Here is a 25,454-nt window from a genome sequence, read left to right on the forward strand (position 1 = left end):
CTGTGCTGCCAACACAGAGCACATCTGGGGGTTGTGGCCTGATGGGCACAGTGACCCTGTCACCCTCTGCCATGCTCCCAAAACCACCGTTGAAACTGCTGCTGCTTCACCTTTTGCCTCTCCTCTTAGACTGTAAATGAAGCCAAACCCCAGCAAGTTGCCACCAGCCATCCCATAACAGAGCCTGGGGAACATCCCTAGCACTGCAGCAAAGAGGAGGATGGGCCAAGGGACATCCAGGTGTCTGAATGTCACACAGATCTGAGGGACCAGCTGTGACCCAGCCGAGGACATCCAGATGTTTGAATGTCACACAGCTCTTAGGAACCAGCTGTGACCCAACCAAGGGACATCCCGATGTCTGAATGTCACACAGCTCTTTGGGACAAGCTGTGACCCAGCTGTGACCAGCTGTGACCCAGCCAAGGACATCCAGATGTTTGAATGTCACACAGCTCTGAGGGACCAGCTGTGAGCCAGCCAAAGCCATGGCAGAGCCATGTTCCAAAGGACACTGCAGATCCTCATGCAGGTGACTCAGGAGGGAGGGACAAGTGCTGGGCATGTCTATAAATGATACCTGCATCTTCCTCCTGCCTTTCTCCTCCTGTCCTCCTTTACAAACCACCCCACAGCAAGGCAGCAGCATCTCTGCACTGCATGTTGGTGTTAATCACACAAGGCATGGCTTCACCAAGGACCTGGGACACCTTTGTCCTCCTTGGCAGCATGGCAAATGCCCAGTGACCCCAATTCTCCACTGAGTCATGTTCTGTGTGATTATCCCCGAGGATCCAGGAGTTGCAGCCAAGCATGGATTCAGAGAAATGTTCTTCACAGTGAGAGGGATAAAGATTTGTAGTATTATTGCAGGTAAATATTTGCCCTGTCAAAAAGCATTCAGCAGTAAATGTGAGCCTGAGAGAGAACATTTGTTCTTGGGAAGGTACAAGGAAATTGGGAGGCTGCTGCAATCTATCCAGGTGACACAAACCACCATGTGTGACCATGTTCACAGGGGTCTGAGGATGAGGGAAGAGATGAGGATCTGACTCCATGTTTCAGAAGGCTGATTTATTATTTTGTCATTTATATTACATTAAAACTACACTAAAAGAATAGAAGAAAGGATTTAATCAGAAGTCTGGCTAAGAATAGAATAGCAAAGAATGATAACAAAGATTTGTGACTTGGCTCCATGTCCGAGCTAGCTCACTGTGATTGGCCATTAATTACAAACACTCAACATGGGCCAATCACAGATCCACCTGTTGCATTCCACAGCAGCAGATAATCAATGTTTACATTTTGTTTTTGAAGCCTCTCAGCTTCTCAAGAGGAAAAATTTTAAAGAAAAGATTTTTCATAAAAGATGTTTGCGACAACCATGGACTCTGTGCCATCCCTCATCTAACTGGGCTTTTCCTGAAGCTAATGCAAAAGCTCAGTGACACTCCTGACACTTTAGAGATGAGATGGGTCTAAAGAGACCCAAACCAGCCTGGCAAGCCTGCAAAGAGAGGAAAACATTGATATTTGTGAGGCTGGGAGGTGCTGCAGCTTGGGCTCCTGGTGGGCACAAGGAGCACAGGGAGGTTATGGGGTGCCCACCCCATCCCATGAGCTGTGATGGCAATCCCCCCAGCCCAGTCCCAGGAACAGCACTCTGCCACCAGCCCCACACAGGGAAGGAGCTGCAGACAAGCAGCCAGGTGGTTTGGGGGTATCTTGATTTCTCCAAAGGTGGATGATGTGTCAGTGAGGAGACAGAGAAGCACACGGGTGGATTCGCCATACACACACATTCCCTATTCCCTACACACATCTCTAAGGTGCCAGTGGTCACAGGAACTGCAAGGATCAGGTTGAGAGAACACCTTGAGCCACAGAAAGAGTCCAAACACAAGGAAGAAGGTAAAATCCAAGCTTCCTGAGGACCAGCTGCCCATATTTCCTCAAAAGCCTTTGGTCTCCTCTCCCACTGCACCCATTACTCACACAGGCACAATCCTATTTGCCACAAGGGGATTTTGATACATTTCTCCAGCAGAGAAACCAGAGGGGTTTTGTGCTCATCTCATGGCACTGAAGCCACGGGGACAGAAATGGCAAGGAAATCCCTTGGGACATTGCAAACTCCAGAGAAATGCTCTGGGGCCAGCACAGAATGGACGGGTGATTGCTGTGGGGTGCCCCTTCCATCACCCCTTCTGCAGGCAGGGATGGCAGAGGGCTCCTGTTCACACCTGGGATCCCCCAAATCCAGGGATTCTTGCCAAGAAGTGAAGCAGGGCTGATTTTCTGCCTCAGCAGCTCTGGGTTTTAGGAATGGAAATTGATTTGCCTCATCCTCACACCCAGAGAGGTGTGTGAATACCAGGGTCAATGAATTATGTGGGGAGAGGTGGATAAATACTGGAAAGAAGTATTTATTAACAGTCAGTCACATACAATCTACAAATTGTCTTTGAAGTGTTCCCAGGCCCTGCTACATTAATTTTCACATGCTCAGGGTTTTTACTAGGGGGATGCTGTTGAAAAGGGAAAATGAGTTCTTGCCTGAGCAGAAATGTGCCCTGGAAGTGTCTGCACAATATTCAGCAAGAGGCTGGGGGCACAGCAGAGCAGCAGGGAACCTGTGGGAGAGTGGGCTCTTCCTCCTGTGTGTTCTCAGATCATAGAAACACTGAATGGTTTGGGCTGGAAAGGACCTCAAAGTTCATCAACCCCCTCCTATGGGCAGGGACACCTTCCACTGTCCCAGGGTGCTCCCAGCCCTGTCCAGCCTGGCCTTGGGCACTGCCAGGGATCCAGGGGCAGCCACAGCTGCTCTGGGCACCCTGTGCCAGGGCCTGCCCACCCTCACAGGGAACAATCCCTTCCCAGTCCCCCATCCATCCCTGCCCTCTGGCACTGGGAGCCATTCCCTGTGTCCTGTCCCTCCATCCCTTGTCCCCAGTCCCACCTCAGCTCTCTTGGAGCCCCTTCCGGCCCTGGAAGGGGCTCTGAGTTCTCCCTGGAGCCTTTTCTTCTCCAGCTGAGCACCCCAAGCTCTCCCAGCCTGTTCCCAGAGCAAAGATTATTCTCTCCAAAAACCCCAAGCAAGTGCTGGTTGTCCCAAAGATCAATTCCCCACCTCCACACTCCACAGGCATTGCTCTGATGCAGACTCTGAACTACAACTGCAGCACAAATCCATTCCCAGCTCAATCCCAGCTCTTCCGGATGGCTTCACCTTTGAATCAGCAGCATGTTTATACCTTTAAACTTCACATGAGTTGAGCCTCTCCTGTGGATTCCATGCAATCCTGGAGCCACAGCTCTTCCCAAGGCCTGGATGTTTCAACCAACCCTGACAGCTCAGAAAGGTCTCTCTTGTACACATTTTACAACAATGTGTATTTCATTAAGACATTTGTCCACAGAGGGTCCTAAACACCCTTGCTTGTCCCAATAACCTTGGGTGTCCTTGGGAAGCTGTCACAGTGGCTGTGGTGTGGTGCTCAGCAGGAAGGGGCTATGAAGGGAAAAATATCCACAGGGAACAGAAAATCTCAGTTCACACCAAAATAAAATTAAAAAAAAAATTTGAGGCTTGCATCCAATTCTGCATTTTGGGAGGTTATTTTACATGCATATTTTACATACACATTTTTAAGGCCAGAAACAACATTGTCAGGACCCTCTGGCCTCAACCTGTCCATTGTGTGGGTGGAAAATGAAGAATAAGGTGCCAAATATTTATAATTATCTGAAGGATAGACAATCCCTGAGATTCAGCCTGGCCAATCTGCTGCATCCCCTCTCATGGCACCACAAGCTCACAGTCAGGCTTGATATTGTCCAAGCTGCTCTTGACCTGCATCACCACTTCACCAAAAAAAGCTAAAAATAATGGAGTTCTATGAACAATTTAGAGCAAAAGAAATCAGCCTTATTGTAGGCTTCTAAAAAGGCTCCCAACTCTCTCTCTCCCTCTATTTTTTTTTTTAATCAGTATCTTATCCAGAACTGGAATCCTGTCAAGAATAGTGGATAGCAGGGAACTATAACTTCTTATTATGTGTATAGTGATTTTATGAATTCAGTGGGGAATGAAATGCAATTTTGTCAGACTTGTCTGTGTTCATAATGACCAAGTCAAATTAATCATCATGGATAATACTCCTGTGTCAGCCATTCAAGAGATTTTTTAATAGAATTTTTCTGATTCATGTCTTGCAGTACATCAGATCTGTAGTAATGCAGGCTCTTCTAAAAATCAGTGCAATTATGGCTTCTTGTTGGCCTGTCATTTTCCTGGAATAAAAATGTCTCTGCAGAAGTCATATACTGTACATAAACCAAAATGGAAAACAAAAATATAGTTACAATTAGGCTTGATTTTTTTCCCTAAAGATTTAATATCTTTTTGAGGCCATTATTTATAGGCAGTCTATAAAGCTCCACAGCACGAGGTGAAGATGGACGGGTTTATCACAACACAGACCGATTTTATCCTGCTTGTCATTCCTCCTTTGATTGCCCTGTGAGTTAGTGGCTTTTGTAGGCATGGAAATGACTATCCCATAGAACAAACAGGGGATAGGTAATGGGTTTGCAGTCAAATTATTGTGTTTATTAAAAATGTATCCAGGAAAGCCCACTCAGATCCCAAAGGGCTCTTGCTCAGGAAAATCTCTGGTTCAAGCAAAGGTTACGGTTTCCATAAAGGCAGCTATGGATGGAAGGGGCAGCAGTGCAGCAGGCAGGGGTGCAGAGAGGATTAGGAGTGCTGTGTTTATCCTCCTGAGGAAACAGAGACAGACAGACCCCTAATTCCCTGGTGACACAGACAAAAATGAGTTTTGGGAGTAGATACCCCCAGGAAAAAAGAGGAAGAAAAATGTAATCACCCAAATCTCAGCCTTTCCTGCTTGCACGGCAAGGCAGCAGCTGCCTCGGAGGACAGAGCAGGGCAGGACCCTGCCAGAGCCCCACAGAGCCAGCTGTCCCTCCCGAGCCACCTCCTGATGCCACCAGGTGCCACCCCTGTATGGCAGTGCTGTGGTGGCGTTCACAGGGGTCCCAGGATGAGGGAAGAGATGAGAATCTTGACTCCATGTTTCAGTGTTGCAGACATCTTTTATGGAAAATCCTTTCCTTAGGATTTTTCCTCCTGAGAAGCTGGGAGGCCTCAGGAACAAAATGTAAACAATGATTATCTGCTGCTGTGGAATGCAACAGGCGCATCACCAACAGATGATTGGTTTCATGTGGTTGTTTCTAATTAATGGCCAATTACAGCCCAGCTGGCTCAGACAGAGAGCTGAGCCACAAACCTTTGTTATCATTCCTTCTCATTCTATTCTTAGCTAGCCTTCTGATGAAATCCTTTCTTCTATTCTTTTAGTATAGTTTTAATATAATATATATAAAAATAAATCAGCCTTCTGAAACATGGAGTCAGATCCTTGTCTGTTCCCTTAACCTGAGACCCCTGTGAACACTGTCACAATTCAGAAGGTTGATTTATTATTTTATGATATATATTATATTAAAAGAAAATGATATATTACACTATACTAAAAGAATAGAAGAAAGGACTTCATCAGAAGGCTTGAAAGGAATAGAAAGGAATGATAATAAAATCTTGTGACTGCTCACAGCCTTGACACAGGTGGCTGTCATTGGTCAAGTAAAAACAATTTCACATGCTGGGTAAACAGTTCTCCAGAACACGTTCCAAAGCAGCAAAACATGGAGAAGCTGAAGCTTCTCAGCTTCTCAGAAGAAAAGACCTTGGCAAAAAGATTTTTCATAAAATATGTCTGTGACACAGCACCATGTTCCTGCACAGAGACCTGCAACTGCTGGATACAGAGATCCTGGAATCACCCTGGAGGGGTTTGGGCTGGGAGAGACCTGAAAGCTCACCCAGCTCTGCTCCCTGCCACACCTCCTGGTACCTCAGGTTGCTCCAACCCTGTCCAGATTGGGTATTAAGGCTCAATTCCTGCTGGGATGTTTATACCTTTAAACTTTACAGACCTTCTCCCCTCTCCTGTGGATCCCATGCAGTCCTGGAGCCACAGCTCTTCCCAGAGCCTGGATGGTTTCAACCAAAGCTGACAGCTCAGAAAGGTCTCTCTTGTACACATTTTACAGAAATGTGTGTTTCATAAAACCATTTGTCCACAGAGGGTCCTAAACATCCTTGCTTGTCCTAACAACCTCTGCTGACAGCATTTGCAGAAGAATTCAGCGTTGCTTTACAAAAACACCAGCAATACCCAGGGCTCTGCAAACCCTTGGTTGTGCTCCACATGCAGGGCTGGGCTGGGGGGCACCTTTGATGCACAGTTGCTCCTGGGTGCCCCAGAGCAGCTCAGCTCACCTGTGTTTTCCTTACCTCCCCAGGCTGCTGAGGGAGCTGTTTTCTTTCCCTGCCTGTTCCCTTTCCCTGCCTGTTTCCTTCCCCTGATGTTTCCTTCTCTGCCTGTTTCCTTTCCCTGTTGTTTCCTTTCCCTCCTGTTTCCTTCCCTGCCTGTTCCCTTTCCTGGCTCTTTCCTTTTTCTGTTTCTTTTCCTTGTTCCCTTCCCCAGCCTGTTCCCTTTCCCTGCTGTTTCCTTCCCTGCCTGTTTCCTATTCCTCCCTGTTTCCTTTCCCTGTTCTTCCCCGTTCTCAGATCCATCGTGGCAGTGCTCCAGGCAAAGCCAGGAGATGTGCAAGCTCTGCTCCACCTTGGCAAAGAGCAGCCTCTGTCATCTGCCTCACAATCAGCCTCCTTAAAATTGTTTATAATGATTTTTGCCTGCTTTTTAAAATGCATTAAAGGCGCTGTACATCCAGCGCAGTGGGATCTAAAATTAGACTGACTAGGCCAGACAAATATAAACCCATTTTTTCTTTCCTAGGATCTCTCCTGGAAGTGAATACAAGGAATATCATATTCTGCTCAAGAACATCACGCATTTCAGGGAATTATTTGAGAACAGGTTTTACATAATTGGCTTTTTTGTCTCATGGCATACTGAACTTGCATAATGAGCTCAGTGCACTCACAGCAATCCATTGTTGGGCTGAATGGATTTGGTGGAGGGTGCTGGGCCCAGGGTGTGTTACACAATGGTGGATAATGCACTGTAAGCAGGTCAGGAGACAAAGCAGCCCAAAAACAGGCACAGGCAAGGAAGAATTAGCAAAAAGCACTCTAAGAAATTAATTCAACCTGGCTTCAGCTGAGCCAGAAGGACGCAGAGCAGGAAGGAAACTACACTCTGTACCACGCTTGTTCCCTTTCAGATTTTGCCTTAGAGTATTTCCCTTGGGCTCAAAATTGAAGGAGTGAAGGGATTAAACAAATCCTTTGTGCCACACTTCACATGGATGATTTTATTGCACCACATTTTCCAGAGTTCCATCTCAGAAGACATGTCCCACATGGCACGTGGCACTCACAGCCATGCCCTGCTCAGGGGTGTTGTGGGCAACACAACCCATCTGCAACCCTCCCAAATACACCCAGTTTGGGTTTTTGTCTCTCATCAGCAAAGAGACATTTTCTTCCAAAGAAGCCCTGCATGGCCCTCACCACCCAGGGCACACCAGAAGTGATGTGGGCAAGGCACCAGAGCCACCACCAAGAACACATCACCAGTGCTGCAGCTAAAGGGACAATTGCAAAGTTTTCCTAAATGTCCCACTCTACCCCTTGCTTTGCTCCATCTTCCCACACAGAACCAAAGTCCTTAAGCCCAGGCTCTGTTTTTAGTGTGGGAACTCCATAGCACTTGGCATGTTGGTCCTGCTCATGGTCCCAGTCATATCAGCAGAGCAAAGGGCAGTAACAGCTCTTGGTACCCTTTCCTTCACAGTGTGGGTATCAGCCAGATGGAATCTTCATTAACAGGGCCAGACCTGGTACTTTGGCTAAATTTCTTGTTATTTCTTGTTGCAAACACCTTTGAAGTACAAAGCATCATCACAAACCCACTCAGATTTGAGCCCTCACCCTTCCCAAGCCAGGCTTGGAACACCAAAGCAAATTGACAAGAAAACTGTAGATATTAAAAAATAAAAAAGGTAATGTATATATTAAAAAAATCAAAAAGTAATAAAGCCCAGCAGAAGCAGTGCCCCCCTCCTTGCCACCAGCCAGATCTGATGTGTGTGATTAGCACGAGGAAGGAAGGCAGGGATGTGGGGATGGCTTGCATAATGTGGTGCAATCTAGCACCTCCCCCAGGGTGCCCAGCTGCTGCAGAAGCAATTTCACAGCTCATCATCCATTATGAGATTAAAATAATTTTTTTTTTCATCCCGTGAAGTATTAATAAATTGTGCAGGCAGACCAGAGTTAGTGCCATTTACACAAATGGTACTGAATCACCCACCTAGTTATTTCTTAATGGATTGAGTATCTGTGTTCCTCCTTAGCCTGTAATTTAAAAACCTAAATACACAAACCTGTTTATTTGTCTCATCAGGCCCCCAGCCAGCACTTAGTGAGCCTGGGGACAGAGGGACAAAGGCAGAGCTGCTGCCTTCCCCTGGACCTGCCCCAGCACTTTACAAGGGAAACAATACCAAAACATCCACATCCATGGATAGGAAAAGGGAAATGCACCACAAAATAACCCCAAACCCACACTGAAATCCCTCCCTTCTGGGGGCAAAGCTCAGTGAGGCATTGCTGATGCAGTGCAGGTTCTCTGGTACACGAGTGAAGATGTAAAGCTGCAGTCAGAGCACCACTAATGGCTCTTGGAACATCCCTGCTTTATTATGGTATCAGAGAAGAAGGCATGTTTAATGTTTAAACTTCCAACAACAAATGCCTTCAGCAAATATGTTTTATGTATTTATTCAGCGCTTCTTAAGTGGCTGTCGCCTCAGCAGCTGAGGTGCTGCTTACCTTTTTATTTTAACATTTATTTTATTGAAATTAAGAATGTACCACAGCTTTGTAAAACGCCACCTTCTTCACTCACTTCTGTACTCTTTACCCCCAGGAACAGCTTGAAATTCTTCACCCACCCATCCACTGCCAAACATTTCAGCCTGCCAGGAAGTTGCCAAAATGGGGAAAGGAAATGAACTGAAATCAGCAGGGTGATAAATTAGCAGGGTGATAAATCAGCTTCCCACGTTATCCCAAAGACCCTCAGCCCCCAAACCTGGCTCTGGGGACATGTGCCAAAGGCAAACACTCCTGAGTCAGCTCTGCCAAAGCAAACCCTGAGGTGGGACAGACACAACATGGACCCAATTCCAGTGGCAGTGACAGGGTATGGTTGGCTGTCACAGACATATTTTATGAAAAATCCTTTCTTTAGAATTAGAGAAGCTGAGAGGCCTCAGGAACAAAATGTAAACATTGATTATCTGCTGCTGTGGAATACAACAGGTGCATCTGTGATTGGTCTCATGTGGTTGTTTTTAATTAATGGCCAATCACAGTCCAACTGTTTTGGACTGTCTAGTCAGTCACAAGATTTTATTATGATTCCATTCTTTGCCTTTCCTTGCTAGCCTTCTGATGAAATCCTTTCTTCTATTATTTTAGTACAGTTTTAATATAATATATATCATAAAATAATAAACCAGCCTTCTAAAACATGGAGTCAGATCCTCGTCTCTTCCCTCATCCTCGGACCCCTGTGAACACCACCACAGTTGGCCAAGGGAGGTCTGTGACAGATTGACCATGGGGCTGGGATGTCTCACTCTGTGCAGATCCTAAATATGCACAACTTAGCAACAGAATCACTGAGGTTGGAAAAGACCTCCAAAACCATCAAGCCCAACCTCTGTACTCCCAGTGTTCCCAGTACTCCCAGTCCATGTGATGTCAAGGTCAGAGCAGCTGTGGCTGCCCCTGGATCCCTGGCAGTGCCCAAGGCCAGGCTGGACAGGGCTGGGAGCGCCCTGGGACAGTGGAAGGTGTCCCTGCCATGGCAGGGGGTGGAACTTCAAGGTGAACTTCAAGGTCCTTTCCCACCCAAAGCATTCCATGATAATCACACAGGATCTCTCTGCACCTCCTCTGCATTTGCTGAGAGCCACAATTATGACTCTTCCTTCACAACCGTAGCTCCAAGAATTTTGTTCTTTTTCCTCCCTTACCCAAAGCAGAAGCTGTCATGTCACAGGAGCACAAAGGTGCTGGGGCTGTTAGGGAAAGCAGGAAGCACCAAGAGACTCGTGACAGAACTGTGAGAACGTGGTGCATGGCCAAGTATCCAAATCCCCAGAGTAGGTGTGAAAATCTCAGCCTTAAGCCTCCAATATGTGAATTTTGGGAAACAAACAGATTTTATCTTTAACAATTTTAACAACTTTTTTTTTTTTTTCTTTAATAAAGCCAGGCTTATATATGGTATCTAAAAAAAGGCAGGAACACACACATGGCTGGGAGAGGCTCATCTATGCCCTCAATCAGACACTCATCAAATTCCTTCTGAAGCATTAAACAACTTGGACAAAATGAGCAGTGAGAGTAGGAACCATCCTTTCAGGAGGAAGGCAAAAAGGAAAACCACCACATTAATAACCAAAATAGCAATGCTTCCCTAAAGTAAGGACAACTGTCCATCTAGGAGGACAGCCAGGGCATCAATCTGCTGCACACAGCCAGGAGTCTGCATCAGGGACCAGCTCCAGTGCTGGCACTGGCAGACCCAGAGGCCATGGACAACATTTGTGCACACAGGCAATGGCTGTGCAGAGGAAAAGAAGGTGCAAGAGGGCTCACATCCACACCAGCCCTACCCTCATCACAGCACCCAACCAAACACACAAGGCATGAGGGCAGAGGAGAAACCCAGCCCCAGCTCTCCAGAGGCCAAACCACCTGACACTCTCCATTCATTGAGCAGCTGAAGAGGGGTTTCTGTTATTTTCACTGGTTTAGAAACACCAGGAACCTGAACTGATCTAAAAACCTGGGAAAAAGTGGAAGAGTCAAAATGAGAGGGAGAGATGCTGATGGAGAGGAAGGGGAGGCTCTGAGCAAAACACGGCTGCACATAACAGAGCCAAAACATCAATCCCATGGTAAAAATTCACATTTTCCCAGTGTACTCAAAGGCTGCAGCTGCTATCTGTCAAATCCAAGCCCACACAAGGCCTAGATATTTCCACAAACCTGGGATGACTCAGAGCCAAGTGCTTCTACTGCCAATTCTAGCACCAAACTGGGCACCTCGAGTCCCACTTGGTGTTACCAAAAAGCATCAGCCCAGTCTGACCCCAAACACAGCCAAAATGGGACACATTGTCTGCAAGCTGAGCTGCATCAGCTTTCACCACTTCTCCTCCCATCCCTATTCTTGATATCAAATAACAGGAATCTCTTTCCAGACTGAAACAGAATGAGAAAGAAGTCAAAAATCAAGAATTACATGGACAAAAGGGGAGGAAAGCAGGTGTCTCTAACAGGGATATGGCAGCACTCCTCCATGCAGAAGTCTGGAAATCAGGACAGGCAGAATTCCACTGCATGATCCACTTGCTGTGTTTCAAAAATTAAACACCATCACATGAGCTGCTCACAGCACTCCAGAGTTTTCTGCACTTTAGAGAACATCTTTCTTTTTTTTATTTTTAAATTTTTTTTTGGATCTCCAGCATCTCTGTGGAGATCCTAGTAAGATCCTTCCTAAAGTTGCATTCAAGTGCATTCAGTAACTTGCTCTCAATACCAGTGTGTGTTCCCTGGTTTGTACCCAAAAATGTGACCTGTTGCCCCATCTGCTTGCAGGAGTGATGGGCATTGTCCTGCAGCTGGATCCAGCCTGGAAACAAGCACCTTTTGGATGTTTGCTTCCAAAATGCACCAGGAATTCATGAAGCCTGGGAAAGAAAGCTCCTCAGGAGAAAAGCAGCTCCCATGGGGAGCCTGAGCCCTCAGCACCACGTAGGTGTGTGGTTTTGTTTAGAAGTCATCTGGAATTCTTAAAATAAATTTGCTAAATTGTCTTCCAGAGACTGATGGCTTTCTTTTCTTTTTTTTTTTCCCTCCTTAATAAACTTTCAGGGGTATCTTTATTGTTATGTCTAATTTTAGCCAAAACTAACATTTCCTGAGATTCAATTTCTCTCATAATTGTTGGAAGGAAACTAAACTGTCTGCTGTAAACATTCACTGTATTGTGTGAAAAGTATCTTTATTACAGCCCACTGGGAATACTGATAAAATTCCCAATCCTAGCCTTTCCTCACTTTTTTTTTTTCTTAGAGCTCACTCTTTTCTCTTACATACCCATTAGTGTCAGTTCAAACATTCTGCGGGCGAGATATGAGAACTTAAAATATATTATTTAACAATCAAGGGTGGAATAAAGACTTGTGAGCAGTAAGATCCTTTATGCCTTCCCTTTTGGTGCTTTCTATTATAGAAAATGAGGATGGCTATTCCATTTGTCTGCCTTCGTGCTCAGAGTTGATGTAAAAAATCTCATTAGTTTAGTCTGACATATATTCAATACAGTCTATGTACATATTTTTTTTCATTCTATTCTACAGCTGCAAAATGATACTAAATTTCATCAGATTGGAATGAAAACTGTGGTCTTGGAACATTTCCCTTTAAGGGCCTTATATTTATTCAGAATTCATGAATCATTTTCCAGTAATACAACTATAATTATTCTTAAAGTGTTATGTTTGAAGGTTTAATATGAAATACTTGCAAAAAGCTCTTTTTCACTTTGATAGTTTGTAATCTTCATGGTAATCAGATCAGTTAGCTCCTTCCCACACCAGCCAGGAAAATACAATTTAATATGAATCTCATACTCTTCACTCATGTTTTAATTAAAGTAATAAAAGCCAAGTCATATTTTGCCCTTTACGGTGTACACAGATGTACAGACCTGAGCTAGACAGCCTCACACCCAGCACTCTTGATGGCAGCTGATGGATTTGCTGCTCTGAGATAAGTTTAATTCAGGCTGGCTGATGGTGGTGGCAGTGATGGGTGAGACCCAGCACAGCTCTTGGCAGAACTGCCCAAACAGGTGATGGAACACGGGCCAAACATGGAGCTCGTGGAGCTGCTGTGACCACCACCCTTCAGCTGGGTCCTGTGTCACAGCTCAGCTCCCTGGGGAAGCTGCCTACCCTGGTTTTTGGTTCCCACCATGGCTCCGACCAGCCTGGCCCGGTGTGTCACCTGAGAGGGAAGATCTAAGCCTCCTCCCAAAGGAGCAGGAGCACAAGGACTGGTGGCATTCTCTCCTCAGCCAGCTCGGGTCTCCTGTCCCTGGGTTTTGGTTCCCACCATGGCTCTGACCAGCCTGGCCTGGTGTGTCATCTGAGAGGGAAGATCCCAGCCTTCCCCAAACACCCAGTGCAAACTAAATAACTATTGAGTGCAATACAACATTCCCCAGAGGAGCAGGAGCACAAGGACTGGTGGCATTCTCTCCCCAGCCAGCTCGGGTCCCCTGCTCTGCCCTGATTTTTGGTTTCCACCATGATTCTGACCAGCCTGGCCTGGTGTGTCACCTGAGAGGGAAGATCTGAGCCTCATCCCAAAGGAGCAGGAGCACAAGGACTGGTGGCATTCTCTCCCCAGCCAGCTCAGCTCCCCTGCTCTACCCAGCCTCATAAACAAGGGGAGGTTGGAGTGAACAGAGCCTGCCTCTGAGCAGAAGGAGCTGGATGGCTGCACTTGGGATCCACAGCCCTCATCATCCTCCAGGGCCTGCAGAGCTCTGACATCATGGAATCCCTCAGGGAGGAAAAGCCTGAATTTAGCCAGTATCATCAAGTCCAGCCTTTGACCGATGGCCACCTTGTCCCAATCCCAGAGCACTGAGTGCCACAGCGAGGTGTTCCTTGGACACCTCCAGGGATGGGGACTCCAAACCTCCCTGGGCAGCCCCTGACAATGTCTGACCACTCTTTGAGTGAAGAAATTCCTCCTGATATCCACTCTAAAGCTCCCATGGCACAGTATGAGGCCATTTCCTCTTGTTCTATTGGTATTTGCCTGGGAGCAGAGCCCAACCCCCAGCTGTCCCCTTCTGTCAGGAGCTGTGCAGAGCCACAAGATCCCCCCTGAGCCTCCTTTTCTCCAGGCTGAGCCCCTTTCCCAGCTCTCTCAGCCCCTCCTGGTGCTGCAGACCCTTCCCAGCTCTGTTCCCATCTCTGGACACTCCAGCCCCTCAATGCCTTTCTCATGAGGGGCCCAGAACAGGGCACAGCACTCAAGGTGCCCCAGCAGTGCCAGCACAGGGGACAATCACTGTCCTAGCGCTCCTGGTCACTCTCTTTTGGGTACAGATGTTCTGCTGATGGTCCTGCCCTCGTGGGGCTGGAATGGAGCCCAACCTTGCATGTGCCCAGGGCAGCCCCAGAGCTGGCACACAGAGAAGGGCTCACTCTGTCAGAGGGGCTTTCCTCTCTGCCCAGGCCTTCATCCAAATGCTGAAGTGGAAAATAACATTTTCCTGCTGGAAGTGAGTGGCTCCTCAGTTAATCACTGTGTTGTGACAGCAGATCCAAACAGCAGCTGGGGATGGGTCTCTGATGAGGAGGGAAGAAGTAATCAATCAGTTGGGAAAGGAAATCCCAAGAGCAATGGGCTGGGTTTTTTCTTCCACATTGCTGCAGCCCACAGAGCTGCATTTCCACAAATAAACAGAGTTTTCCAGAGCAGCTCCCCAGAGGTCCATTAGAGAAGCCAACCACCCTGTGCAGGAGCCAAACCCAGCCCCCCAACAGGACACGGGTGTAGGAGCAATGGGGTCAGGACAGACGGACATGAGAGATCTCTGCAGCCAGGTCTGGAACTTGGGGTTTATTGCAAAGGGTCTGGGAGCAGGGCCCTGCTGGGAGCTGCCAGACACAGCCCAGAGCAGGCCCCAGAGAGGAGAGAGGGAGAGAGAGAGAGAAGGCAAGAGAGTGGTGAAGAGGATGAGAGAGAAAGAGTAAAAGAGAGAGGATGAAAGAGTAAAGAGGGTAAGAGAGTGAGGTTCCCGTTACAATACCATGAATCCTCTTCTGTGTTGAATATTCTGATTCTCACCAACCAATCTAGTACAATATACAAATCCTACAGCATTTACATACAGCCTATAAGAATCATTACATTACCATACTGGGTTACATTTTAAACCATAAAACCTCCTCTTTGGGCCCCTTCTGCCAAGCTGCAGGGTCTGCTCTGACCCTTGGGCCTGTCTGCAAGCAGAGGGTGTTGTTCCATCAACAACATCAAAAGGGGATCACCTTCAGCTGGCCATGCCATTGTTTTCCAGTTGTTCAGTAACTGAGGTATCTCAAAGCTTGCTTTCATTTCAATCTCACTTATAGTTTCCATATTCTCAAAATCTTTTGCCAGGCAATCTTATTGATAAGGCTTTCCTGTTTCATCTTCCCCAACACACGGGAGGAAACCCTTGCTCATCACAGCTCCCTGAGGGCACTGGGGCTGCACTGTGAGAGCTCAGCACCCGTCCCTGGCAGGCACAGGGCTCCCTGTCACGCTGTCACAGCAGGAATTCGGGACACACACCGAGGAATCAGCTCAGCACAAGGAGCTGCAGGATCCCAAGGCACAAACAGCTTGTGGATGAAAGCTCTGGGATTGCCTTTGGCTGCCACCACTCCAGGCCAGCCCAGGAGCAGCAGGAGTAGCCCTGCTGAGTGTTTAAAGCACACATAAGCACCATATCAGCCTGAGAGCTGTGCTTTAAAGGGGGACTGCTCTCTCCAGAGCTGCTCCAGGCTGTCCCCCATGCAGGTGTCACCTTGCCCTGGGCCATGCTGACCATCAAGGACACTGGCCCTCTTTACACCATGGGCAGTCCCTTTATAGCAGTAAAAGCACATGGGAAATCCTTGATAAAGTGGCACTTTCTTGCCTAAAGCACATCACCTTCCTCTATCATCTGCTGCTCTTTTAGGAGCCATTGGCTTTACAAGCCCAGCAGCATTGCTGGACAGCCAGGCCACGTGTCCTCATGCCACAGGAGCCACCCTGCACTCCAGCAGATCCTGTTCAGTCTGACTGGACCTCAGCTGTGCCCCAAGGTGCTCTGTGCTCCCAGTCACTCCATCTCCTTCACCCTCCAGCACAGGGGGCATTCCTAGGATCTGGGTTATACCTTTCCTGCAGCCCCACTGGTGGACATGGTGGAATTTCAGCACTAAGAACCACTCATGTCCAATCCTCTATCAGAACTCATCTTGGTTCCAGTATTTTCTATGTGGAACCCTTCAGATCAAGATGTAGCAGTTTCTCAGGGGGATGGACATGGTCCTGCTGCTCCTTCTCTGCCACCCCAGGCTCCCATCACCTCCCAAGCCCCTGGGTTCCCACCACCTCCCCAGCTCTGCTGCATCCAGCCCTGGGCCAATCTCCTGCACAGTCTGGATTTTTATTATTAGTTTTTAAATGTTTCACTGTTTACAGACCGTTTCACTGCAAAAGAAATCCCATCTCTGGCTGAAGCTCCTCAGGCATGTTTTTGATTCCACATCTCACAGAACAAGGGCTACAGCCAGATGTGCTGCTTAATACAGACACTCTTTTTTGGATCAAAAACATTCTCTGAGGGGATTCATAGCCCAGAAAACCTTGGAAAGACACAGATAAGACATGGAAAGGCAGCTGCTGGGGTGGCCAAAACTGGCTATGGTCTCCAGGGGACTTTGGAGAGTGGTGGATGCTGTGGCCAGCCCTGAGGCTGTCAAGTGTGGCGTATGCCCTCCAGTGCACTTGAGGATCTCCTTCCCCCTCCTGCCTTTGGCCCTAAACCTAAACCTCTCAGCAATCTCTTGATGTAATATCTGCACATGAAATTCAGCCACCACAACACTTTCAGTGTTTCCTATCCCCACCAGGTGCTTTGTGCCACCTGACAGGTGTCCTCAGCTGTTTGAGATGCTATTTCTTTTTCCCTTTATCCCCAGAGTGAGTGCAGTAGAATCAGAGACCATCCATTTTGGTCTAGGACTGGCTCAACTGTATTAGTTTTTCACTCTTTTGGTGGCTGTTTTTCAAACACTCTATTGCTAAAAACTCAGGAGTCCCTTGAGACCAAGGATTGAAGATGATGTTCACTCTGCTTGTAATACAAAGGGATTTTTTATTATTATTTTATTTAAACACTATACCCAGCCTTGAACCAGCAGTAAAGCCTCCTCTTGCTATGACTAAGCTACAGGAATCACTTCCTGACTGTACCTTTCAAACATTTCGCTGTCACACAGGAGTTCATGCAAAATTCACAAGCCTGGATCATCAGCTGTAGTTGTGCTCAATCTCAAGCCCCTCCTGGAAGGGTTTCCATTAGCTGCTGATTATAATAAATGACATGTAACACTCTATTGTTCATTCTAAAATAGCACATGAGATTCTTCCTGAATTGTCTGCTGAGAAAGGCATTTAGGATCTATCAATGTCTCCCCTCTATTTTTTTTTTCTTCTCCAGCACAACATATGAAATTATACAGTATTACTCAAAGAACAGCAGGGAGAGAGCAAAAATCTGTATCTTAGCATGGGGGCCTGCAGTGCACACTCCCAAACTCTGTGTAATCCTCTTTCAACTCTGAGTCTATACAAACCTCTCTCTTCCCTTCACCAGGGGTCTTTTATACTCCTATATCTGTATGTTCCTGCAGTATTTGCAATGTATCCTTGTCGAGGGAGTGGGGAGCCAGCAGTTATTTACTTTCAGGTGTGTTCTGCCCCTGATGGGGCCAATTCCACACTTCAAAAATACAGATTATCTGCTGATTGGAAGAGACCGACATTCTGCACGGGCACAAGAGAGTAAAGTCCAAAGAGCACAAGGCATCTGGAGACTGAGGAGCACCAGAGCTCTCCATGCCTTAAAAAAGGAGGCCTTGTTGGCCCTTATTTTAACCCCTCACTTACATGTGACTTCCTTTAACACTGACCAACCTCTGATATCATCTGTTCCTGTGATCAACAGATCAAGACAAAATCAACAGAATATGGAGCCCCCAAACCCTTCCTCCTCAATTATCCACTCAGAGGGTGGTGAAACACTGGCACAGATTGCTCATTGTGGATGTCCCATCCCTGGAAACACCCAAGGCCAGCTTGGACAGCGCCCTGAGCAACCTGATCTCACTGGGGTGTCCCTGTTCCTTGCAGAGGGCTTGAATTAGATGAGTTTCAAGGGTGCCTTCCATCCTAATCCATTCTGTGAATCTATGAACGCTAAAACAAGTTTCTTCATGTGCAAAGGATTAATTAGAAACACCAAAGTTTATTAAGGGACTTGAGTGGAAATGGCACAAAGAATAACCTCACCAAAGACTCTGATTTTCTGTGCAGACTTTTCTACAAGACTCAAGAGAAGGACACCCTAAGGAACTGCTCAGCCAAGTTTAATGATCTCCCAGGCTCTTCCTGCCTTTCTTCCCAAGCCATCCCAGGTTTGAGGCAGTGGCTGTGGTGACCACGAGCAGCCTGCTGCACTTCATGGGACAAACAAAGTGCTGGAAGCTCCTCCAAATTCACAGATCTGGTAGGCCAGGGACCAACTGCTCTAAGGACATCTCACACCTGAGCAATTGCAAGCTGCTGTCAGTGGGAGAGCAGCCCCACCACTGATGGATTGGAAACCACCTTGGTTCTAGCACCTGCCCTGGAGGGAGGAGCAAGAATGAGGGCAGGGTGACCCCCACCTTCATTAGGAACACCCAGTTACCCTCACTCTGCCCAGGGCTCCAGGGCCACCTCAGTCACTGTGCTCTGCCTCCCTGGTCCCCAGCAGGGATGGGGAACCCCTGCACTCACGTGGGTCTGCCCCAGCCCCAGGTTTATTTTATCAAGTGTTGACATTTTGCTGTGATTCAGTCAAGACTGGTGGGAACAACATGCCTGCCAGTATTATGACAAGGTTTGAAGGCATGTTTTATAGCAGAGGCTGCCAAGAGGAGCTCTGTCTCGTCTGGAGCGTTAGCAGAACATGAGGAAGGTATCCATAGCTTCCCACACATCATTAATTTCTAATTATCCTATCTTTGCTTTCTGCATTATCACTTATTTACCAAACAAAGCTTTATTGGACCTCCCAGTTCCTTATAAGCAGCAAAGCCATTGTTATGTTAAAAGCAATGTTCTAAATGTTATTTATTATTTGATAAACCTTGTGTAACCCTGAATGAGGACATTAAATGGCAAGAACACTACTTCAAAATCCCATTTTAAATAAGTCACCAAGACAGCTGTGCCTTTATAAAACACATTAGGGTGGCACTCAGAGCACATATGGCTCAGGGATATATACAAATTATACAATTTCTGTCATTCGATCAAATAAGAGGGACGTTTTGACCCCAGAAATGAGTCAAATGCAAGTTGTAATTCCAGCCCCAGCAGAGGCCCTGGTGGTAATGGATCCTGACGGCTGATCAAAGAGCCCTGACCATTTGACCCACCAGATCAGTGACTCACTGTATCTATTATGGCTAATACAGGCCCCAGTGTGGAGATATACGGAGGCAGGGAGATAAAGGGCAATAGATACAGGAGATAAATGTTGATTTATCCACGTGCAGGCACAGGGGGACACCTGGAGATGGATCCCACGTGGGTGGGAAGGGGCGGCCCTGGCTCACCCCACACTCAGGTTCATCCTGGAGCAGGGCAGCAGACAGATGCTGCGGATGTCTGTGCTCATGATAAATGTCATCTCTCACAGCTGCATCTCCCTCAGGGTGTCAGCAAAGCCCCTGTGCCCTGTCCTGAGTCACACACAGCCAGGGAAAATCCACCTTCTGTTTTACACATATCTGTATGTCACAGACATCTTTTATGAAAAATCGTTTCCTTAGGATTTTTCCTCCTGAGAAGCTGTGAGGCCTCAGGAACAAAATGTAAACAATGATTATCTGCTGCTGTGGAATGCAACAGGTGCATCTGTGATTGGTCTCATGTGGTTGTTTGTAATTAATGGCAATCACAGTCAGCTGGCTCAGATAGAGAGCCTGAACCACAAACCTTTGTTATCATTCCTTCTTTTTCTGTTCTTAGCTAGCGTTGTGATGAAATCCTTTCTTCTATTCTTTTAGTATAGTTTTAATTTAATATTGTCATAAAATAATAAATCAGCCTTCTGAAACATGGAGTCAGATCCTTGTCTCTTCCCTCAACCTAAGACCCCTGTGAGCACCATCACATCCACAGCCCCCAGAAACACACCCCTGCTCATGGATTTGCTTTCTTGGCAGTGTAAGTGTGAGCAGCCCATCCAGGAGTTACTCAGTCTCACCCTAATGCCCAGAGCCCATATTAAAGTCCCTTGTGCTGCTCTACACATCAGGTGAGACACTGGATGTCACCTACAGCAGGTGTCTCACCAGGCTTGGATGAAATCCTGCCTTTTTCTGTCATAGATTCCCAGAATGGGTGGATGGGAAAGGACCTTAAAGCTCATCCCATTCCACCCCTTCCACGGGCAGGGACACCTTCCACTGTCCCACGTTGCTCCAGGCCCCATCTGACACCTTGTGCAGGCTTCCCTAGAGCAGAGGCTGGACAGAGCTAAAGCAGGGATTTATCAAAAGGCCTCAATGGCTCCACCTTGGGCAGCACAAGAGCCCAGCCAGGGCTGCACCCAAGATGAACCAAAATGGCCCCAAAATGCACGAGCGGGCACGGGGTCTGTCACTGTGATCAGTTCTGCTCCATTTGCACCTTGCAGTTCATTGTCCCATTCCAGCTTTAGCCCAGGCAGTCCCACCCTGCTTGTTTTTCTCTCTTCAGCCCACGGTGTTTGTGCTCTTGGGCTGAGATTTGGATCATTTGTCCTTGGTGCCCAGCTGGAGCAGGAATTGTTTTGTCTCCCTGCTCTGTGCACAGAGCTCACCATCCCCTCATATGAAGCCCAGACCCACACACTAAAGCAGCACAGAATCTGAAAAATATAAAAGCTAAACCTGAGGTATCCCCTCCAACCTGGCCTTGGCCACTTCCAGTGATCCGGGGCAGCCACAACTTCTCCAGGCATCCTCATTTTCCAGCTGCAGAATCCTGGAATGGTTTGGGTTAGACCCAAAGACCACTGAGTTCCACACCCCCACCATGGGCATGGACAACTTCCACTGCCCCAGACTGCTCAGTGCTGCTGTGCAGACCTGGCAGCCAACACCTGACATTTTTGACACACAGATGGGCAGCAGGAGCAACACACAGGAACAGCTTTAGGAGAACTTTGTCAATTTAACTCTTCTATTTTCAACTGAACTCTCAAATTTTCAACACTTCATAGCAGTGGGTCCTGTCTGTGCCCTCACTTCCAAAAGCAAAGAGCTGCTTTTACATTCTCCCTGGCCTGAACAAACCACAGTGGTGTTGAACAGCCTTTCCATCAGGAGTCACACAAATTAACTTGTTGGGACAAACAACAATGGGCTGGTTGCTCAGCTGGAATAAGCCATGCACTGAAATCTCCTGGGATTAGGCAGAGCACAGGATCCAAACTTCCCAGTGATAAATAATCAGCTCTTTCCTCCTTCAAGCTGCCTGTTGCCCTGCTAGCAGCCAGAGATGTTCATGAGGGAGGGAGAATGCAGAAACACCCCCCTTAAGGCTTTCCATAATTCACTGAGCAGGCACACACTGAGCAGGTACAAGTCACATCCCAAAGCCAGGGAACAGTGGTCCCCAAGACCATGCCAGGGTCTGGCAGTCCCCACAACCCCATCACATCATTCCCAGCTCCCTGACAAGGCAGCTCCTGCATTTCTTCACCCAGCATATGGGATGATGGTACCTTCTCATAGGGGATTCCCAGGCAGAGTTAATTCATGTTTTTAGAGCACCTATGGACTCCTCCTGCAAGTGCAAGAGTCACAATGCCAATTAAAACCAACCTCATTCCTCAACGTTTCCCTTTCCTGGTGTCACTGTTCTTATCACCATGACCTTAATAAATATATTTTCCCACTGATTTTGCAGGTGTTTTTATTTCTTTTGCCAGCACTGTTTCATTTTTACTGATCTTTCAGAGCACTTCATACCTGTGTATTCCTTGGGATTTTTCACATTACTTAATTCCTTGCCTTTGTGTGGGGAGGGAGGGTGGGAAAGAAAGAAGGAAAATTGACAGGAGTGAGGAATGATGCTCTGCTGACTCCACAAGACACAAGAGATACCTCACTCATCTCGAGGGTCAAATGTCCATGATGGTTTGATCAGATGTCAGCTCGCATTTATACCCTGGCCTCTGCTGGAGGTTGAATTACATTTCACATTTGACTCACTTCTGGGGTCAAATGTCCCTCCTATTTGATGGAACAAGAGGAATTCTTTTCCCCAAGCAGGTTGTGCTGCTGTGAGCTGTCAGTGCTCTCATTATGTTTTAGGCTCTTTTATTTCTGCATTTTGTCCTCAGCTGAGTCCAACCCCTCTGGGATGACAAGAGCTGCTGCATGGCACAAAAGCCATCCCAACAAGGAGGATCAGGGGAAGGAAGAGGGCACCTGGCTTCCATATGTTGTGGATGGTGTTTTGCGGGGGTTTTACACAGGTTTGGGTGTGGGGTTTTGTTTCTCCTTCCCCTCAAGCTGGCAGCTAGGCAGGGAATAATGAAGGAGAGGCAGTGTCGCAGACATCTTTTATGAAAAATCCTTTCCTTAGGATTTTACCTCCTGAGAAGCTAAGAGGCCTCAGGAACAAAATGTAAACAATGATTATCTGCTGCTGTGGGATGCAACAGGTGCATCTGTGATTGGCCCATGGAGGATGTTTCTAATTAATGGCCAATCACAGTCAGCTGGCTCGGACAGAGAGCCAAGCCACAAACCTTTGTTATCATTCTTTCTTTTTCTATTCTTAGCTAGCCTTCTGATGAAATCGTTTCTTCTATTCTTTTAGTATAGTTTTAATGTAATATATATAATAAAATAATAAATCAGCCTTCTGAAACATGGAGTCAGATCCTTGTCTCTTCCCTCATCCAAGAAGCCCTGTGAACACTGTCACAAGGCAGGAGGATCCTGATCCTGGCTTTACCACACTCCTGCTATGAGAAACTGCAGAAATCCAGAATGGTTTGGGTTGGAAGAGATTTTAAACCTCATCCCATCCCCCCCCTGCCATGGCAGGGACACCTTACACTGTCCCAGGCTGCTCCAAGCCCTGTCCAGCCTGGCCTTGGGCACTGCCAGGGATCCAGGGGCAGCCACAGATGCTCTGGGCACCCTGTGCCAGGGCCTCAGAAGGAACAATTTCTCCCCAGTATCCCATCCATCCCTGCCCTGTGGCAGTGTGAAGCCGTTCCCTGTGTCCTGTCCCTCCATCCCTCGTCCCCAGTCCCTCTGCAGTTCTCCTGGAGCCCCTGAAGCCCTGGCAGGGCTCTGAGCTCTCCCTGGGGCTTCTCCCCTGGGCTGAACAGAACTTCCTTAGGATCAAACACCAGACAAGGGGCTGAGACAAAGCTGCTGTCAGGGAGCTGCAGGATTATGATGGAGATAAACCCCAACCCACCAGGCTCATCTGCTGCAGTGTGATGGCTCCAGCCCTGAGTGTGTTCAATTTGCCTTTGTCCTGAAGGAACCCAAGGGCTGTTTGATGTCCCACGTGGGCTGTGAAGGAATCTGGTGGTTCAGCAGCCTCTGAGGTGAGATTGTGTAAGCCTCCTCCTGCTGTTTAATGTACTCCTTCACATTACAACAGCTTTAGCAAACAATAAAAACCATCTGGAAGCCCCATTTAAATAACTGAGTTGTGTCATTAGTGCTGTAGTCATGGCTGGGGCTGTAAAACCAGTAAACAAGGGCTGATGTGCAGTTAAATAAAGGGAGATGGTGTACTAAGGAGGGCAAGGAGGAAGCTGCTCCTCATCCTCCTTGGCCAAAGCTCATGCTGGGTGTGACCCACATCCCTGCAGGGCATGAACTGGGATCCTCACCTTCCTTCCAGTTACACTCCTGCCACCCCAGAGGAGGTTCTGGGGGTCACTGCAGCCTCCTATGGAGCCCAGGTGCCCCCAGCTCCCCTCTGAGTGCCCCACACCAGCCCAGGGAGGGAGCTGGGGATGCCAAGCAAGGCAAACATTCCCATTTATTGTCCATGTCACTCTGTGTGCTTTTGCTGATGGAGAAGGAGCAGCACAGCCCCTGTGCACGAGGCCATCCCTGCAGTGAGGGGTTCCTGCCCTCCTCTGCCCAGGAAAAGAACTTTCCTCCCTCTCCACTCTGCTCCAAAATGGGAAATAGCAAGTGAACTGAGAGCAAATGAAGAGTGAACTCCTCTTGCCCAGGTTACAGGGATCTAAGCTGCTTTGGTCGATCCTTCTCCAGAATCAAACTCAGGACATGATTCCTCCACCACACGGTAGTCCCTGCTTTCCTTTGGGAGCCAACCCTCCTCCCTGAGGTGCAGCAAACCATTCCCAGCCCCACAGCAGCCCTGCTGACCTCCCTCTCATGCCCACCTTGAGGGAGAAGGGATCAGAGAGGTGCTGAGCAGGAAACACCAATGGCTCATGCTGGCCATGGCTCTGCTCTAGGGCAGCCTACACAAGGTGTCAGATGGGGCCTGGAGCAACCTGGGACAGTGGAAGATGTTCCTGCGCGTGGAAGTGCCCATGAAACCCTGGCACTGCCAGCCCTCCCCATGAAACCCTAGCACTGCCAGCCCTTCCCATGAAACCTGGCACTGCCAGCCCTCCCCACGAAACCCTGGCACTGCCAGCCCTTGCCATGAAACCCTGGCTGCTGTTTGAACACTTCTGAGAGTGTCTGAGCACACCTTCACCCCAGTTATTGCAATGGGATATGCTAACCTAGCATGGAGATGGGATTTTTTCAGTGAAATAAGGAATGAATCACTCCAACTCAAAGAATTCATTCAAGTATGTGAACCCACAGGTGCACCTTGCAGCAAAGACCACCCAAAAGAAGCTGTTGCTAAAATTCCTACTGGAGCATCAATGTGATATAAAAAGCCAACTTCCATCCTCGGGAGGTTTTGAAGGCAAGGTATCTACAACATCCCTCCAACCTTGGGAGGTTTTAAAGGCAAAGTATCACAACAACTGCCCTGTGATCATCCATAACACCTGGCTCTGCACATCTGGGGACACAGGGCAGACCTCTGCACCGGGCACTCAGGGATCACCCCATTCTTTCCCATATTTACTCACCCTCTGGCAATTCCTGGCTCTAAGCATCACCCCCATGCTGTTGTTGGTTGAACACATATTTGTTTCTGCTGAATCACTCGGCAGCACAAAGTTTGCTGTTCCTTCCCCACCCTGGAATTCCTCTTCATGCAAGAACAGCCTCTCCCCACGCCACCATGGGGACAGCTGCCAGTGCCAGCTGCTAGAGCCAGAGCAGGAACAGCTCTCCTGAGCCATGAGCCAATGCACTGCTGTTCTCCAAGGAGGAAAACTGCAGGATTTCATCCCATTCCCAGGGTAATATGGACAGAGTTTAATCCCTGCTGCCATTGGAGCACCACAGGGATGTCCCAA

The 25,454-nt window shown here is 47.8% G+C and overlaps 1 protein-coding gene across 2 annotated transcripts in view; it reads right to left on the bottom strand.

Annotated features, from left to right (window-relative positions):
- TOX2 (TOX high mobility group box family member 2) overlaps positions 1–25,454 on the bottom strand; it is a 174,494-nt gene that overhangs the window by 79,295 nt on the left and 69,745 nt on the right. The gene's annotated exons all lie outside the window — the stretch shown is intronic.

Source organism: Zonotrichia albicollis, chromosome 17 (genome assembly GCF_047830755.1).
Source record: "Zonotrichia albicollis isolate bZonAlb1 chromosome 17, bZonAlb1.hap1, whole genome shotgun sequence".
In the NCBI taxonomy this organism is placed as follows: domain Eukaryota; kingdom Metazoa; phylum Chordata; class Aves; order Passeriformes; family Passerellidae; genus Zonotrichia; species Zonotrichia albicollis.